The sequence below is a fragment of the Chinchilla lanigera genome, unplaced genomic scaffold, assembly GCF_000276665.1.
Source record: "Chinchilla lanigera isolate Chin_1 unplaced genomic scaffold, ChiLan1.0 scaffold00024, whole genome shotgun sequence".
Classification (NCBI taxonomy): Eukaryota; Metazoa; Chordata; class Mammalia; order Rodentia; family Chinchillidae; genus Chinchilla; species Chinchilla lanigera.
The window spans coordinates 26812596-26831403 of NW_004955425.1; the positions used below are offsets into that span (position 1 = coordinate 26812596).

The window sequence follows — 18808 nt, forward strand, 5'->3', positions numbered from 1 at the left end:
TTAGATTTTATTTATTCTTTCCATTTCTTACACTAGGGAGACAATACAATGTTTACACATGCGAGTCTGATTTATTTCACTTACGAGTATGATCTCTAAGTGAGATCATAAGTTGCATCCATTTACCTATAAAAGCCTCCAGTTTATCTTTCTTTGTATCTGAGTAATACTCCATTGTATGAAAATACCACATCTTTTTTATCCATTTCTCAGTTGATGGACATTTGGGTTGTTTCCAGGATTTAGCTATTACAAATTGTGCTGCTATAAACATGGGTGCACATATCCCTGTTGTATGATGTTTTTAATTATTCTGGGAAGATACCCAGAAGGAGAATAGCTGGGTCATAGCTCTAATGGGAATAGCTCTAATCCTAGGTTTTTGAGGAATCTCCACACTGATTTCCACAGTGGTTGTACTATATATATTTTTCCTAGAATCATTTCATGGAAACTTGCATGCATCATGGCCCTTTAATATAGGACTGTATCCTCTAGAGATAAATAGGCTTTTATATTGAAATTTTCAATCCCTTTCTAGTAGCATATATAAAATCAATAAAATAGAGCCATTTCCTTAGGTACAAAATAAGAAGAAATTTATTTTTAAATCCAAGTAGCAAGGAGTAGCTTGATGAACACAAAGTATTAAGGTCCCTAGTGGTAGCACTGTAAGGACAGCACACAGCAGCTTATCAGGCTGAGGCCTCCTATCCCAGACCATCAACTCGTCTCAGTCCTGGAATTGGCCTTGATCCCACCCAAAGAGCAAATGAGAAAGCAAACACCTGTATTTCAGTTTAGAAGGAGAGAGGGAGCTCCTCAATGCCAACCAGGTGTGTTGACAACTGCCAGAGTCCCTCCTGCTCTGCGCCTAGCACAGGTGAGCCATGAAGTCATTCTCTCTATAGATTAGAACGCAGGGTGGCTGTGCTCCCAAAACACAAAGCTGGGGAGACCACTTGCTTCCAGGGGTAGCTCTCCTCTGCTCGTAAATTCATGAAAACGTTCCTTTTCCCCTTGACTTCAAAACATAACCACACCAGTTCTAGCTCAAGACGAAAGATGGAAAAGGTTACTCCTAACCTTCTTTCTTTAAATCTCAGAAGGCACCAGTTCCACCTGCTAAGCCCAGCCAGGACAGGGGTGCAGCTACCCAGGGTAGCCTCACAGGACACCAAACAACACCTGGGGTCCAAGACCCACGCTAGGACAGGGGCTCCCACATAAGAGGGAATAAACTGTATAAACCCACTGTGTTCTTAATCCTGCTCTGCACAAATGGCTCTTCTTCTTTTGGCAGAAAAGGATTTTTCTTACTTTGCCACTATTTTTAGTGAATTATTATAATATATGGCTGCATTCGCTGGAGAGATATAGGGGTTTTCATTGAAATTATTTTTTTTCAAATCCCTTCCTTATAAGTTCTATAAAAATCAATAAGATAATCTTTCTGACATCCACTTTTTAAAATAAACATACACTTGAAAATGAAAACAAACAGCAGAAAGTGGTGTCAAATACTCGCGTAGTTCTCTTCCAATCTCACAAAGGCTAGACAGGTTTAAATCAACCCGACTCCTCTTTGTTAAGATAACTCCAAGGTAACTCTATTAAATGAATCCCAAACATTCACCTTGTGCTAAACTTCCAAGTTTCACAAAGAGAGTTGCACAGGAATAATAACGCAAAAGTAGACTTAAGTTGAAAGGAACACAGGCAGAACGAGCAGGGTTGCCCCAGAAGTCTGTATGTAAAGTAATTCTATAGCGAGAGTTTTATAGAGACATGTATAAACATGAACTTCCTCTGAAAACAGGCTGGCACAGAAATGAGGAAAAGAAAAGCAAGACTATGAAGATGTCCGGGTTGGCTCCGGAGGAAACAAAAAGATCCTGTGATCTACCTTGTTTGGACGCCCTTCGTCGAATCTTCATTTTGGGGAAGGAAGGCCAGGAGTAGTTAAAAGGCGAGTCTGAGTCAGAATCCATCTTTTTGTTTTGGTGAAATGAGCAAATGAATAGTGAAGACTCAGGAAGCACTCGTGCCCAGCCAAAAGGCGAGTCTGCCGAGTGATGTAAAAGGAAGGAATGAGCTGGATGAAACAGCTCCCAAACACGGGGAGGGAGAGGCAATAAATGTTTTGCTTCCTTCGGGCGTTCAGACATGCAGACCAGCAAGGAGGCTGTAAATATTAAAGCCAAACCCGGGGTGTAAGAGGGGGGAGAGCGGGGGAAGCTAAGAGCCTGGCTGATACATTGCAGTCCAGTTATTTGAAAGGTCATTGGGAGCAAATGAATCATTAACTCCCCTCTTCTTGTTGCTGGAAATGGAAATGAATAAGAAAGGTAACTGGGGTTTGAAAGAAAGCTGTCTGTGATTCAAGAAAAGCCTCCAACACAGGCGCTTGTTTTGCTCGGGGAGCTAGAGTATCATTTCTCAGAAAAGCCACCCTGTGTGGTGCGAGATAAAGGTTGAGGTTTATATGTGTGGACAGCCAGAAAGCGCAATTCACAGGCACAGGACTTAGTTCACAGGCAGCGGGCTCCGCGGAGGGCGCCTTCCAGAGCAAACCATTCTTTCCTACCATGGCTGCTCAGGCAGCTTTTAGGATGGAAGAACCAAAACTGCTCTGATACTTCTTTTAACAATCAGTATCCCGGGTCCTCTTAATCCTAAAGTGGCCAGATGCTTTAACTTCTATGTAGAACTGGACTCATCTTGTTAGATTCATACTAAGTCATCTACGACTGTTTTAGTATAACTGGGATATTTTTCTGAATTGCTGCTAAGTTTGGCTGTCAGTAATGATTTTGGTGTCTTTATAGTTCCAATTCAAACTTTCTGTCCATCTCAATAGAACCAGTGACTAATTTGCTGCAAACCAACAATTCCTGCCTGGTCTCCCTGCACGCTTTCAAGTGATTAGCATTCAGTACTCTTTTTGCATAAATCATGGCAGTGCTCAAACTTACTTCCCTAAGTCTGCAGGCACACAAATATGCGTGCCCCAAATAAAAACAAGCATGGCAGCTGAGGTCTGCAAAGAAAAAATTATCCTAAGTTTCAGGGGGGGAACCTATGAAGTATTTGAGTACAAGTAATGGCAAGAAATATTGTGTTTTGTTATATTTTATAAAGCCATGTAATGTCCAAATTAACTAAAGGACATTGGAAACAATATGAGGACCCATTCGATTATGCAGATTTGGAACATGACAGTGTATATCTTAATTAATATTCATCTCTTTTCTTCAATTATTTCCCAAATGGTTGACACTATCATGTCGTGCTGTATAAAAATAGCTGCATGGTCTGCTTAGTGGGAGGTAATCCTGTCTGATTGGATAGGGGTACATGAGGGGCAAAAAAGGACCAGGGAGGGGAGAGGCCATTTAAGTTCAAATTCAAGTCAAAATCAGAATGACATATATCACTCCTGTGATTTTCCATTGCTACATAATCCAATAACTAGAGCAAAATGCAACTGCAAACATTGCAACTAAATGAAAAGAAATTTCAAACAACTTTCTATTTTGTCACCTTTAACTTGAAAAATAATTATACATTTTTCTTATTCACCTGGGTGCACTTCTGTAAGGATAAATTACTCCTGATTCTTATATCAGGCAAGAGAGTTTTAATCCACATAGATCTTTAATAAAAAAGAAAACAACCAAACTTTACGAATTTTTACACTTGGTTTCAGTTTAGAGTTTGTGTAGTGCTAGGACTGGGTAGGTATTTGTTGAATTAATGAATAATTCACAGTAGTCAGTCACAGTCTTTACATGACAGCTGTAGTATTTGTAGTATATGCTCATGACAAATAGCTATCTTAGCCAAAAACCAACAAAAATTCTTAGGAAATATAGTTATGCCTCAGTTCACACAAGTTTCTATTTGCAAACAATTTGGTTCTCAAACAAAAGTATTTGGCAAAATTTTGCTTCTATTCACAAACTCCCCATTAGGTGACAAACAGGACCACAACCATCTTTCCCAAAATGTCAAACAAATTAAGTTTGTAAATTGAGGCACCCCTGTATTTTAAACACATGTATGTGTTACTTATCACAACAATATCTATGTGGGTAAAAAGAACAGCATCTGTGGCTAGAGAAAAACCTCTGTGCTCTGAGGTTCCTGACAATAGTTGGGGTAGGCATGGGTCCACAGACCCTTGGCTCTTTATAAGACAGATACTAGTGCAGACAATCATTAAACTGAAAAATGCTGGGTCAGGATATTGTTAACTTTCTTCAACTATACTGTCAAAGGATCCCTGAAATGCAACATTTCTAAAACAGTTAGAAATACTAAAGACCTAATTCTGAATTGGTGGGTTCTGTCACTCTTTACTTTACTAAAGGTCTAGGAATGCTATACTTACTATATCTTCCTGGTGTTATGGGAGAGAGAGACAGAGAGAGAGAGAGAGAGAGAGAAAGAGAGAGAGAGAGAGAGAGAGAGAGAGATGTTTTTGATTGAATTAAAAACAGAAGAAAAAAAAAAATAAAAAAAAAAAATAAAAACAGAAGAAAAGAAATGCAGTCCACAAAGGGTCCCTAACCTGTTTTACTAAGTTGGTCCCATATGCGACAAAGTAGTCAGGCGGCTCCAAGGATAGAGACAACAGAGTCTGGGACAGAATTTCTCAGAGGTGAGGACCTCTCAGGGTGAGGACCATGCTGTGTGTGTGTGTGTGTGTGTGTGTGTGTGTGTGTGTGTGTGTGGTGTGTTGGAGGGATGTTCATTAAAATGCAAATGATGATGAATCAGGATCTCTGAGAGTGATACAGGAATCTGCACAGCACTTACAAAAGGCACTGCTCCCATCTCAGGCAATTCTCTTGCCCAGTGAAATTTTAGATCCCCACTAAACTAGGAGATAGATAACCCTAGTCAACAAGTTAGCAGCCTGCTGCTCTCTTGACCCACAGTGATAGATCAGAAGAAATTCAGGACAGTGGCAGGGGGAGGGAGAGGGAGAAAGACAGAAACAAAAAACAGAGAAACAGAGAGGGGAGAAAGAACTTGGTTAAAAAAAATGTATTTCTATTAGTTCAGATGTCAGGTCCTTTCATGTTCATCTAATTTCCCAAAAGCACAGTGCTTGTTGACCAACTACTTATCAATTGATTGTTAATATGGAAATTATTTTGGCAATAAAATCAGAACTTCTCAACCAAGGCATGTAAAAATACCTCTGCTATCAAAAGATTTCTTGATATTCTCAATTGCTTTTCTGTATATCAACAGTTTTAAAGAATGAAATGATTTCCACTCGCCAGCCATGCAGAGTGAACATATCAAGTGAAGTAAAAAATATTGTTTGTACAACCCACTTTATTTTTAGGCCAGCTCATTTTCTCTCTCACCAGAGACTTTCTCCTGAATGTAGGTCATTTATCTTTATTGTGCTGTACAGTAATTAAAGTGGTTTTCTCATTTTGTCAATATAATTGCATGTAAATTAATTCCAGATGTCATTTATATTTCATTCATATTCAACAGATCAATCCTTCTGCTTTGTCTGACTGGCTGACTGCAATTACAGCTGGAAGAATTGAAAATATATCTCCCAGGCCACCTTGTCACCAGACATCCTACAACCATTACTGTGTAAGAGCACAAACAACTTCAGAGAAAATACCTTTCTCTTACTGTCCATCCTTTAATCAGAAAATCCTTTATTTATAAAATCACCTGCATGAGGTTATAATTGTCCAATGAAGATGCTACTGCCTTGAAATTTCAACTTTCTGGAAGACCCACACAGAAAACTTCTCTCCATCTGCTTTATATAGGTGATATGTCACCTGTCTTGAGAAAATTAAAATTAAATCTCCTCAAAAAATATTGATATCTAGAGTGGAATTACAGCATTTTGGGGGTTTTCTTATCCTCTAATGGGACCCCAAACTCCTTCAGGCCAAGAACTGTGTCTTACTCATATTTTTAAGGAGCCACATGCTATTTTGATTGTTAATTGTGAAAAATCAAGAGTAAGAGCCACCTGGCAAATTAGTAAGCACGATTTTGGGTGTGCCTGTGAATGACTGGCACACAGGCCAGCAAACTGAAGAGAGAGACCCACCCGGGATGCGCGCAGAAGAAAAAGGGAAAGAAGGAAATGTTCCCACTTTGAAATAGCTCCACGCTTTGACACTGCCTTCAGACCCTGGCCTCATTTTTCAATCTTTGCACCAGTGACTCTGGAGTGAGCTTTCAGCCCTTCAACCGTTCATGGTTACTGGATTCTCTGGCTGGCCAGTGTGTAGCCAGCCATTGTGGACTCTTCCACCTCTGATGTCATAAGCCTTCCTGATAAATCCCCTTGCATAATTATACAGATACTTTCTATTGATGCTGTTCCTCTAGAGAATCTTTGCTAATACACTATTTAAAAAAAAAATCCTGGGGCTGGGGATTTAGCTCAGCGGCAAAAGCGCCTGCCTGGCAAGCGCAAGGTCGTGAGTTTGGTTCCCGGTACCGGAGAAAAACCAAAAAAAAAAAAAAAAAATCCTGGGTTCTAGAGCCCTATATAAAGCAACTCTGTCACTTATTTACTTCAAAGCCCTTACCAAGTCACTCTTCTTTCTGAGTGACTTAGTTTTCCCACATAAAATGAGATTATGAAAAAAAAAAAAAAAAAAAAAAAGGTTTAGGGGCTGGGGATTTAGCTCAGCGGCAAAAGCGCCTGCCTGGCAAGCGCAAGGTCATGAGTTCGATTCCTGATACCGGAAGAAAAGACAAAAAAAAAAAAAGAGAGATTATGAACACAATAGAGGGTGCAGAAACAACGCCCAGCCCCTGGGCTATTTGATCTTTGACAAAGGGTCCAAAAGCATACATTGGAGGAAAGACAGCCTCTTTAATAAATGGTGCTAGGAAAACTGGCTATCTCCATGCAGAAGATTGAGTCTAGACCCATATATCTATCTCACCATGTACTAAACTAAAATCAAAGAGGGTCGAACATGCGTAGCCCATCGGCGGGACGGCGGCCCGCACAGAAGCAGCCATGCAGCTTGATCAGCTCAAGCCGCCAGTGCCCGGCACCTGGGGGATCTTAATAAATATTAATGAGCGAAAAAAAAAAAAATAAAATAAAATAAAAGAGGGTCAAAGGTCTGAATGTTAAAGCAGAAATACTTAATCTGCTGGAAGATACAATAGGTAAAACTCTGGAGGACACAGGTATAGGCAGACTTTCTGTACAGAATCCCAATGGCACAAGAAATAGTACCAAGAATCAACAAATGGAATTGTATCAAGTTAAAAAGCTTCCGCATGCCAAGAAAATAACCTACAGAGCACAGAGACAACCTACAGAATGGAAACAGACATTCTTAGGTATTCCTCAGACAGAGAACGAATATATAAAGAACTCAAAAGAAAAAAATTAGGCCCCTGAAAAGACCCAATCAACAGATGGGCAACTGAAATGCATAGACATTTCTCAAAAGAAGTACAAATGGCCAATAAGCACATGAGAAAAACATTCAACACCGCTGGCCATCAGAGAAATGTAAATTAAAACAACTTTGAGATTCTATCTCCTTCAGAAGGAACGGCTATCATCAAGAAATCAAATCACAACAAACACTGGCAAGGCTTCAGGGAAAAAGGAACCTTTCTACATTGTTGGGAATGTAAAGTAGTACAAACACTATGGAAATCAGGATCAAGATTCCTCAAAAAACTGAAACTAGAAATTCCATTTAACTCAGCTATTTTCCTTCTAGGTATTTTCCCCAAAGAGTTAAAGACATCATGTTACAGTGATACATGCATACCTGTGTTTATACCAGCACAATTCGTAATAGCTAAATTCTGAAAGTGGGCTCTACGTCCACCAACAGATGAATAAAGAAAATATATTATTTATACACAGTGGAGTGTAGTTCGCTCTGCCATGAGGAAGTAAACTTGAGCAGTCTCCAGGAAAATAAATGCATTTTGTGAGGCTCTGCTTTTAACTGAAGTAACTCAGACACACAACCTTAAATGTCACATGGCTTCTCTTATTTGAGAAACCTAAAATACAAAGAAAAGCAAAATAAGAGATAGAGCACAGGAAATAGGGAGACAGATTCTGTTCGGATGGGAAGGCATCAAGAAGGCGGAGGGGGAGGGGAGAGGTGGTAGGGAAGGGAGACGAAGAAAAGAAATAAGCTTACACAATGTACATGTACCAACTCTCTGCAAGGAGTACAGTCATTATGTACTATGCACATGTAGTAATACAAGCTAAAAACTGAAAAACATGACACAGAATCACAACATCTCTACATCACAGGATTACTGTAAGGATCAAAAGAGATGAGGATAGCAAGGAACTTAAAATTTTCAACTAGCTTTTTTTTTTTTTGGTACCACAATTTGAACTCAGGACCTTGTGCTTGCCAGGCAGGTGCCTCATGCTGCTGAGATATATCTCCGGCCCTCAACAAACTTTAAATAGTTTGTTGTTCAAATGGGAAGGCATCAAGAAAGTGGAGGGGGAGGGGAGAGGTAGTAGGGATCGGAGACGACAAAAAGAATTAAGATTACAAATATAAATGAAGTTTCCTTTCATTATCTTTTTTCAAAATTGCAAGATGGCAATGTGCAAGAAGTCCCGAGAAAATCCTACTGAACAGAAAAAGAAGAAGGAAGAAGCGGAGGAGCCTCCCCTGCCCTGGAGGTGTGGACTGCGGACGTGAGGGGCCCTGGAGAAGCAAGGGCGTGGGCCATGAGTCTGGACGGAGTCAGGGGTAGGAAAGTATCTTGTTCTAGCCTAAGGAGAAAGAAATACCTCACGGTACAAAGAACTCGTGGGCTTAGGGAAAAGCAACATCTAAAATTACATTTTAAGCTTTCCTCGAGTGTGTTCCAACTCTAATTTTCCCAAGACAAGTTTCTTATACATTTATTCACAGACATTTTTATCACTTAAAATTCAAAGTTCATGTTTTACAGACTTTTATGTGGTTATGCATATGCAAATAAGTTAATTATGCTGTATCAAATGAACAAGATATTTAAATAATTTTAACACTAACTCTAAACTATTAATTTCATATTTCTGAAGCTAGGATTTCCATAAAATGTGATGGGTAATCCTGATTTTTTTAAAAAAGGGAAGCTTATTTTGTATATACCACTAGAATATTTTTTTTGAGGCACTTCAACTGACCAAGCAACAGAATCTATGTGTATAACTTATGTGTATATGAACATCCACAAATATTTATACAGTATGTGAAACCATGTGCATACATGTGTACAGATGTGTACAAGCTGAACTACTCCTAGGACCAAAGGAAAACCTCAGCGAACCTTCTAGCTTTTAGTAACTTATTTTATCACTAATTTTGGTGGTCACATAACTGAGCAGTACATCCTTATCAGCTCTGCTATAGGCAATACCTCTGTTGTGTGGATTCGGATGCTAGCAACTGCCTAAATTGTCCTTCAGGAACTTGGAGGTAAATTAAACTGGCTGAAATTACCAGTTCTTCGCTTGGGCTTATGCAAGTGTCCAGTGGGTGATCACTTGATATCAAAGGGCTGAAAACTCCACCCTCAGAGAATGCAGTGCTGCCATTTTCTTAGCAAGCATCCTGTGAAGAGCTGTGCCTGATTATCATGCAGACCGCTGGTTTACCTCACATCGCCTTTCCCCTCGCCTCAGACTACCATTTTTTTAAATACCACAAAACCCTATCTCCCGGGAGGTAGATTTGAGCATCAAGGCTCCAAAATCCTCAATTATGGTCAACTCATAAATAAACTTGTCTTTTGCAAAACTTGTCACTTCAGGGATTGGTATGCTCACAACAGGCAACCAGAACCCACTTGGTAACATGATTACACGGCTCATTCTACCCTCCCTTTTTTGCTTATCTTTAACCCCTCACTCCAATGGTGAGAAATCCGGCACCAACTATCCATACTGAATTGATTTCAATCACCTGGCCACGGTAGAGTAAACTTTACAGAGAGTAAAGAACTTTACAGAGAGTAAAGAACTTTACAGAGAGTAAAGAACTTTCACAGAGAGTGAAGTTCTACGTGTTCTGATAAATGCCTGCTGTATGCACCCTTAATTAACGAGTCATAAAGAATATTTTTACTACAATAAAATGCACACACAATACATGCACGCAATGATAAAGATACATAAACAGGATAAGCAAGCTAAGAGTTTTCAACTACTAAAGTTGAAATGCTTTCACCACAAATAAAGTACTATTAGATTATCACTCAAAGTGTAAAATAAGTATCTGTGCTTCCACACAGATATAAACAATTGAATGAATAAATAATATGTGCAGTGGGTGTGAGGTGATTCTCCTGTGTAAAAGAATTCCAAACAGTTTCTGGAGCCATTCCACTCCCAAGGAAGTAGGACCCCGCAAGTGTGGGCTGCACGTCTTGACTTCCTTACATATAGTATGTAAGGAAGGATGTACAGTATGGAAAGGACAGTGACAAAGAGCAGCTGTACACTGCAGAAAAGGACCAGCCCTACCACAGCCAGGGGAGCGAGGTCAGTTCAACAGGGATGAGCGAGGTTGGCGCACTAACCCTGGAGAGGGCAGGATGACAGTGGCACTGTCCCTGTCTGGTCTTCCTTCCAAAACCCACATTATACCAAAGGGGGTGGAGTCTGAAAAATCCCCCAAAGGGACATCCTGACCAGTACTTACCAAAACAGCCCAGCTCATCAAAACAAGCATGAGAAATTCTCACGGCAAGAAATGCCTAAGAAAATATGAGGACTAAATATAATATGGTATCTGGGGTCAGAAAATGGAAATTTGGTTAAAAATAAGGAAATCTAAATAAAGTATATAAATCTAAAACTTTCCTTTAAAAAAAAAGTTTACTTAAAAAAGGTAATAAAGCCAGGCTTTGTGGTACATGCCTGTAACCCCAGCACTCTGGGAGGCTGAGGCAGGAGGATCACAAGTTTGAGCTCATCCTAGACAACTTAGCAAAATAAAAAAGGCTAGAGATGTTATTCAGTGAAAAGGCCCTGGGTTCAACCTCCAGTACCACAAAAACAAAAACAAAAGTAAAGAACAGTAGCAAAACATACAAAGTCTATGTTCATCAAATATAGATTTAAAGTTTAGTGGCGGTTTACATCCCTTATTGAAATATATAGAACACAGTTGACCAATACACTATATTTCCTTTTACTTAAGTTCTTACTATGAGGGGCCAGGGATTTAGCTCAGCGGCAAAGCGCCTTGCCTGGCAAGGGCAAGGTCGTGAGTTCAGTTCCCGGTACCAGAGAAAAACCCAAAAAAAAAAAAAAAAAAAGTTCTTACTATGTGAGGTTACCATTTTGTATGGTAGTTACCATGTAACTCTGAATGAACTAATTAGGCATTAAAATATTATTATTATTATTAAAATATTATATGCTGAAAATAATTCTAGCTTATCAGCAAAAAAGTAGTACTATCTCCTTCGGTGTTCATATGGCCCTAAGAGTTAACCCCAATGAGAAGTTCTCACTTGATATCTATAGCATAGGTGAATTCTAAATCCATCAGATCAGCTGAAATCTTATTAGCTGACAAATCTCAAAAACCTAGATGAACCCCCACAGCTCACTCCAAGTTTTCTTCTTAAATTCTAGACACCTTCACTTCACTCTTTATTCTGATTCTGGGTTATTTTATCGGACCATTGCTGGCATCGCTTCTCCCTATATTTCAGCTCCACACCTTCTTCAGTGGAGTCTCATAACAGGAAGCATAAATTCTGTTGGCTTCCTGCCCAGGCCTGAATTAAAGGACCGTGTTTCATAAAGGTGGCTTCCTAGTTAGCCACTCTGAAAGTTACAGCAAATTGTCCCCATAAACTGTTAGAGCTTGTGCCGCCTGGCATGACAACTAACCAGAATATTCATTTCTCTAAATCCCTTCCAAAGGAGTAAGTACTGGATATTTAAAGACAAACAAACAAAACCCACAAGACTACACTCCCCCAAACACACTCACACAGAGCCCAAGGCCCCCTCAGCAAAGGGATTCTTTTCTAAGTGCCAGTGTTCAAAGTGTTCCAACACAAGAAAATAATAGGAAGGAAACTCTGGTGTCATTTTGATTTTCCATAAAACAAATCTCATAATACCATATCCAGAATGTATCTCCAATGTTTCTTCTGTTTCATGTTTAGGTCTTTTATAGTTTCCTTAAAATTTTATACTTTTTGGAATCTATAAACTAATCAGTTGATTCAAACATCAAAATAGAGTGTTCTCTAGGGATAGAAACTATGGCACGTACTTACTAAGCTGATTTCTTTGGGGTTGAGGATCCTATTTTGGAGAAGGAAAATTTTACAGTTCAAAGAAAGAATAGCCATTTTTTTCTTCCCTCAATATATTTCAGAAATTGAATTTGGTTCATAAGACAGGGAAACAGGCAATGTAGAATACACTGTACGTACGGTAGTGCGGATGCTGAACAAGCAGTGGGCCTGCTGCGATGCCCTCAGATTTTAGTGCAAACATTAACTCCCTCTCTCCAGCCCACTCTGTGCACCTCAAAGCACAGGAAATGACTTTCTAACACCAAACTTCAGTCACTTAATTCCTTCCCAGTTTTTCTGTAAGTTTCATCATCTCAGTTAAGTTCTGGTAGCTGGAAAATCTCAGTACTTTTTTTTTTTTTAACCAGTGTTTCCATTTCACACAGAGCAGCTATGTGGATAGTCATTAAAAATTTGCAAACCTAATACAAATGGGCTTCCATGCATTTCTTCTATAACCATTTCAGATAAGAGCAGAACCTCATGTCTCAGTTCCTAAGGTATTAAAACCCAGTGAGTCAAGGGTGACCTCAGCACTGCTGAGCTCCCCAAGAGTCCCAGGCTGTGGTTTTCAAGGGGGGAGGGGCACCTGAGAAAACCCTGACGCTGATTCACGACTCCTGGCTTGCTCCAGACCAATTTCAGCAGCTTTCTCCAGTGTGGGACTGGGTTTCAGTAATTTTAAAGCTCCAGTTCCAATGCAGAGGCAGAATTCAGAATCAGAGGATAGCACAGTGCTGAAATTAGCAATTCCTGACCTCACCTGAGTTCCACACAGCTCTTTTTTATTTTATGTCCTGCAGAAAACAACGGGAAGAACCTTAGACCTATCATTACACCAGACACATCCTAGACTTAGGTCTTTTAACCGTCTTGTGGTTGCTTTCAATCAAAAGAAAGGACTACAGAAGACAGACCCCACACTTCCCGCAAGGCTTTTGTTTCTGCATATTTCCTGGGCTGTAGTTTATGTTCACATTTCCTTTAATTTATGAGATAAAAGTCTGTCGGTACATACCCCAATAATCTCATTTAAAGAGAAACATCTCATTCACATTCCACAAGGAGAATTTTCCCCAATGAAGCCACAAATACAAAAGGCAGAATGCATTTGATAAAAGAGCCAGATTGGGCTCATAACAGGCAGCATTCCAGTAAGTCAGCATTTTTTTCTACCAAACACAGTTTTCAAAACCTCAACAATGGCCACAAGATTTCATGATGAGCAAAAGGAATAAAATTGTAATACAAATTTATACCAATAACTATGTGTTCACAATCTTGGGAACTTGGGACTATTTTCCTGAACTAGTTCTCTATCTTCAACCATTTTATTCGAAACCAAATCACGGGTAAGATTTAGTTTGTAGCAGACAGATGTCCCCCATAACTAAGTAAATAATTAAATGGGTGAATGGAATCTACAGAAACTTTTCTACCCCCAGGGGCATAGAGAAAGATCTGCCAAAAATTAGGCTCGAAATTTTATTTTTCAAAAGGATAAGAGCCCTGCCAAGTTCCCCTTTCCCTCCCCTTCTTACATTTTCATTCGTGTGTCACGCAGCATTCCCGAGATCTCACTCTAGATACACACGTGCTATGAAGTAACAGCCAGCAGAGGGTCGGCTGCCTCTTACATGGGCCCTGGTGCTTAAGATTCCACACTTGAGATCCTGTTTGGAACCTTCTCAAAACTCAATTTTCTCAGGCAATTTAAAAGTGCTGTTTTACAAGCATGTGTAGCTTGGTAGCATTAACCCCATTTCCAAACTTGTAGCTAATAGAAGAAGAAATGGGCAGCTAATCTACTTAGTTCTCCTGATTTGATTGTTTGCCAGGCTGGCGCTACAGACTCCACAGAATCCGGGGCCTGGACCTCTCTACCAGGTGGCCCAGCAACGGATATAGGAGAACATAATGTTCGGGTTGAGAGGGGCTGTCTCCTTGGATGGTTCAATCATTTTCTACCAGCTCCCCTCTGCTGACATTTCTCTGAAACCTCCTCTGTGGGGGCCTTGTTCTACCCCTTGGACTTGTCCACAGAAGGATTTGTGTCTCCAGCTTGACACATAGGAACCTCAGATTCTAGTACGTGTTTCCATCTGTTCTGCTTCCTTTTCTTTTCAGCTGGTCTCAGGCAGGTTTTGTGTTGTTCTGTTCCATGTCAAGTCAGGTTTCTTTCCATGTCCAGCTTTGGGTCATCTGTCTCCCTAGTGCCCACCCCACCAGGCCCAATACATACTAGGAAGCTTTCTTTCTCTCATAGTTTTTACAAGCAATGAACAATAATAGCAATGCAATGACCCAAAGTTTTTAAAAAAGAAAAAAAGCTGCAATTTCAGCCCCCCATACGTACCAGCAAGGCCACTCTGTAACATCAAAAAAACTTAATGTGGTAAAACCAAAAAATATAGTGAATATTCTGAAAATTTTAAAGTTTGTTCTAGTACAGTTCAGTTACACACTGCCATGAATCTGCCTTAAACTACTGTACACCCCTCACTTCAAACACCCTTACCTCATCATTCTTGCCACTTTCCGAAGCGATTCTGGAAGTCCTCTTCCATGAGTGCCTTTAGTTGCACTGTCATGCCTGTCTTGATGTCCTCAATGATTACCTTTCATGGTCATTTTGATTTGGAGGAAGAGCCAGCAGTCACATGGTGCCAGATCCAGCGGATAAAGTGGATGAGGACACACCACAATATTCTATGAGCCTGCTTTACCATTGGGTGGCACTCAGCAGCTACATTCATATCCCACAAAGACATTCAAAAAAGAGGACATGCAGAACTCTTTAGAAAGTAGCAAAAGGGATGAGATTGTCTGAAGTGAGGGGGAGGATCTCAAGGGGCAATGTCTTCTACTGTAATAATTTTTTAAAAACTTAAATATTCACTATATTTCAATCCCACCTTGCATTATTAAGAATTTTTGTTTTAGCTAAAGGACACGTGTGAGGAGGATCTACAAGATTTTCTCTTTCTTCTTATAAAAGTACTTTATGTTCCTTGCAGAAAAAAAGTATAACATTCTTTTTAGCTACTTTCTAAAAACAGAGCTTCCTTGTGGTATGTCACATAAATAAACAATGCACAATACAATTTCTATTATTTACAGGATCACAACTACGTAAAAGAAACACTAGTAGGAAATACATCCAAATTTAGTAGTAGCTGTCTTTGGGTGGAGAATATAAGGGCTTTTTTTCTTTTTTACTCTTTCTGTAGTTTCCAGTTTTTCTGCTGTATTTATTTACTTACATAATTATAAAAGACTAAATTTTTCCAAGAGGCTTATTTAGCAAGATGCTGTGTCTAAACTCTTCCCTGGCACGCATGCCAAGCCTAGTCACTGCCAGCTAGACCTGCAATGGCACATGTGACACTGATTCAAGCCAGAGCTTTGAAGTGTCAAAACTCCCCAAGCAAAGAGGAGATGACAGCCAGTTCCATCCCCACCTCTCCTAGTGTCCGTCTCCCCCTGCCACCTTCCCCATGGGGAAAGTTAAAACATGCTCACATAGTTCTTGTTTTGTCATGTCAATTTCACCAATCCTTCCTTTTTTTCATGCATGTAGTCACAGGATATACAAATTTGGCCGAATAAATTTCATCTAAACTTTAACACAGACAATGTATGATCGACTAGGGTAAGAAAATTAGGTTTGGTGGGAGTGTCTGTCAGCCACAAACTCATACTTTGAGACAGCAGGACCATCATCTTCTAAAAGCTTCTATGATTCACCTGAGACACTGGCCCTCTGGCTTTATAGTCCTTAAGCAGGAAATTAACTTTTAACTGGAAAATTTTAACTTCTAACCACAACCACACAGTTTCCTTTTTTCAGATTCAGTTTTTTAAAAGGAGTTTGCAAGATAGTGACTATCACACCATTCATGGCTCTGGTGTTCAGTGATGGTTTTATACATCTTTGTTTGCAGTCGGGATTTCATTATGGCACCTGGGCTCACTCTTGCCTGCATTTCCCATAGGCTGTCCATTTGCTCCTGTAAGATGTTCACTGCCCACCTCCTAGGCATAGCATTTACTGCTGTCCACTGTTGATCCTAGTGCTGCTCAAAGTTTTGATCCCGTTCCTAATCACATGTATCTCTGTTGACTTGAGCCAATTGGACCCTTTCTTCCTTCTTAGCTTTGGCACTGACCCAGTCATTTCATCTATCTTCCTTTTTGCCACTGCCTTCAAATGCCTTGCCGTCTTCCCATAGAAGCTGCCTGGAGTATGAAGGAGCCCACCTCTTCCCTGTGACAGTAACAGACTGTCCATCCACTGATATTTCTCCCCTTCCAGCAAAGTGCTGGCCCTTGTAGCATCCACAGAGAGTTACAGCTATCAGCCCTGCATTCAACCTAAAGGGAACCTTACTGCCAATTCCACACTGAGGTAGCTCTGGGGGCCCAGCCTGGATAAGCTTACCAGCAATTACCCACCCAAGACAGTAATCCTCCAATCACCAATCATTTTTGGTCTCTCAACGAATGGCCAGTGTGATTCTTGATGTTCTGAAGGGGCACTACAAACAACACAAAGGGAACTTCCTCTGGTCTGCCCCGTACAATACAATGGAATTAAAGTTACACTCCCCATGATCAGTAGACAGAGGTGACTACCATTTGGGGCAGCACAGCTGGAGAACGTGTCCATCACCACAGAAAGTTCTCTTGTGATCCTGACAAACAGAGCTGGAGCACTCTAGAGTTAGAGAACACTTCCACCTCTGTCCCACATATTTGATCAGCAGCTCCGGGGAAATGGGGCAGAATACAACATGTCTAAAATGGCAAGTCTTCTGCAGTACCCTCCGGGGACAGCCGTGTCAGTTCCATCTAACTATGGTGCACTTCATGCTGCCCCTTCTCAGTCTCAGGCAGTTCCTGTAAAATCTGTTATCATCTTTTTTTGCATAAAGTCAGGAGACTTTTTAAATCCAGAGAGTTTAAATGAAAAACACAGCAAATGCTGGTGCCAGAAAGCCTCATCTACGGCCCTTTCCTTACGTCACTGAGGAAAGGGACACACATTCGTCTCTCTCCAGGGCTTCCTAACCCTCCTCTTCCCACAGGGACTTTACTGACAAAGCTCAGCTGAGGTCCAGGATACTGCGGCTTCCGCAGCCAGCCTTCTTACCCAGCAGGTTTCTCCACTGCAGACTGGAGTGATCTTTTAAAGCCTAAAATTAAAATAATCCCGGTAGTGAATACTATCAATGGCTAATCTATCCCGTCCCCCAGCAATTTGTCTAGCACACATTCCTCAAAGCGCACATTCCTGGGAGCCTGCTGCAGTTTGTAGATGACACAGCCTGTATGTGAATAACAGCCATGGCTCCCGGAGGCCCACAACCATTTAGACAAGATGTTTGTTTTTCTTTCTCCTTCCTCTTCCTCCACTTGGGAAAGCCAATTATTAACCTTCCCATATATAGCAGAACTATTAGTGACATGGGTATTGCTGTGGTCACAGTATCTATGGAGTCCTTCACCCCTAGACTCAACCTAAATGTGACCCAGACATAGACGTGCACATCTTAGACATGTAAGTGCATGGCTAAGTTTCTGCTTTGATTTCAGGAGCCCTCAGGCAGGGACAGCCAGGAAGCCACTTCTGACCTGTGGCCCAGTGCAGTCAACCGCTGCTATGGCTGCTTCCTCCTTGCCGGCTCTGCGCTGCTGACCTCAAAGTGGGGGAAACTGCTCCACCGAAGGGCCGACCACACTCCCTCGGCCCGGGGAGGCATGTGCAAGTCTGCTCGGAGTGGGGTGCATCAGCAGGTCACCTGCCTTTGCCATCAGCTCACCCAGGGCACTGTCTCGGCTTTCCCTAACCTAACGTCAGCCTCCACCAACCCTCCTCACGCCAACGGAGCCAGCCTGCCCTCCCACGTGTGCTCTCTTGGAGCAGCAGTCGCCCCAGCTTCACAGAACCGAAGGGCAGATCCGTGTGGGTCTGCACCCCACTCAGCAGCCCAGCGACCTTCATGCACCCTCAGGGGCCCAAGCAAGGCTGACTATGTCCTCAGTCCCGAACACCTTCATTACATTCTGTTTACCTCTAAAGAACTCAAGGGACAGGGCTGGGGCCCAGTTAGCCTTGGAAAAGTAGAGAATGCATAGAAGGAGGCTTAGGGGCGAGCCCCCGCGCGTGGGGAAATAAAGACTGTGAACGGATGGGAATTCCCATGTGCATAGCAAGAATTGTCTTCCTTGAAGCCCAAGGGTAGATCACACAGGCTCAGCTCCATGAGAACACTGTGGGCTTGGCGTGGAACAGGGACTGTGGTGTTGGTGGGGAACAGCTGGGGACCCTGGGGCCAGGCAGCATGAGGGTCTAGGACACAAGTTCACTGCCTACTCTCCAGCAATGGCTCACTGTGTTACTTCACAGAAGTAACCACACGAAGTACCAAGCCAACATGTGACAATACAAAACTGCTCTCTGATTGCCTTTTTTCTTGGTTTAGACTGG

General features: G+C 41.3%; 1 protein-coding gene across 1 annotated transcript in view; it reads right to left on the minus strand.

Moving 5' to 3' along the window:
• Nucleotides 1–18808, minus strand: part of Arhgef28 (Rho guanine nucleotide exchange factor (GEF) 28) — a gene marked incomplete at its 5' end in the record, with an annotated part of 297038 nt that overhangs the window by 121733 nt on the left and 156497 nt on the right.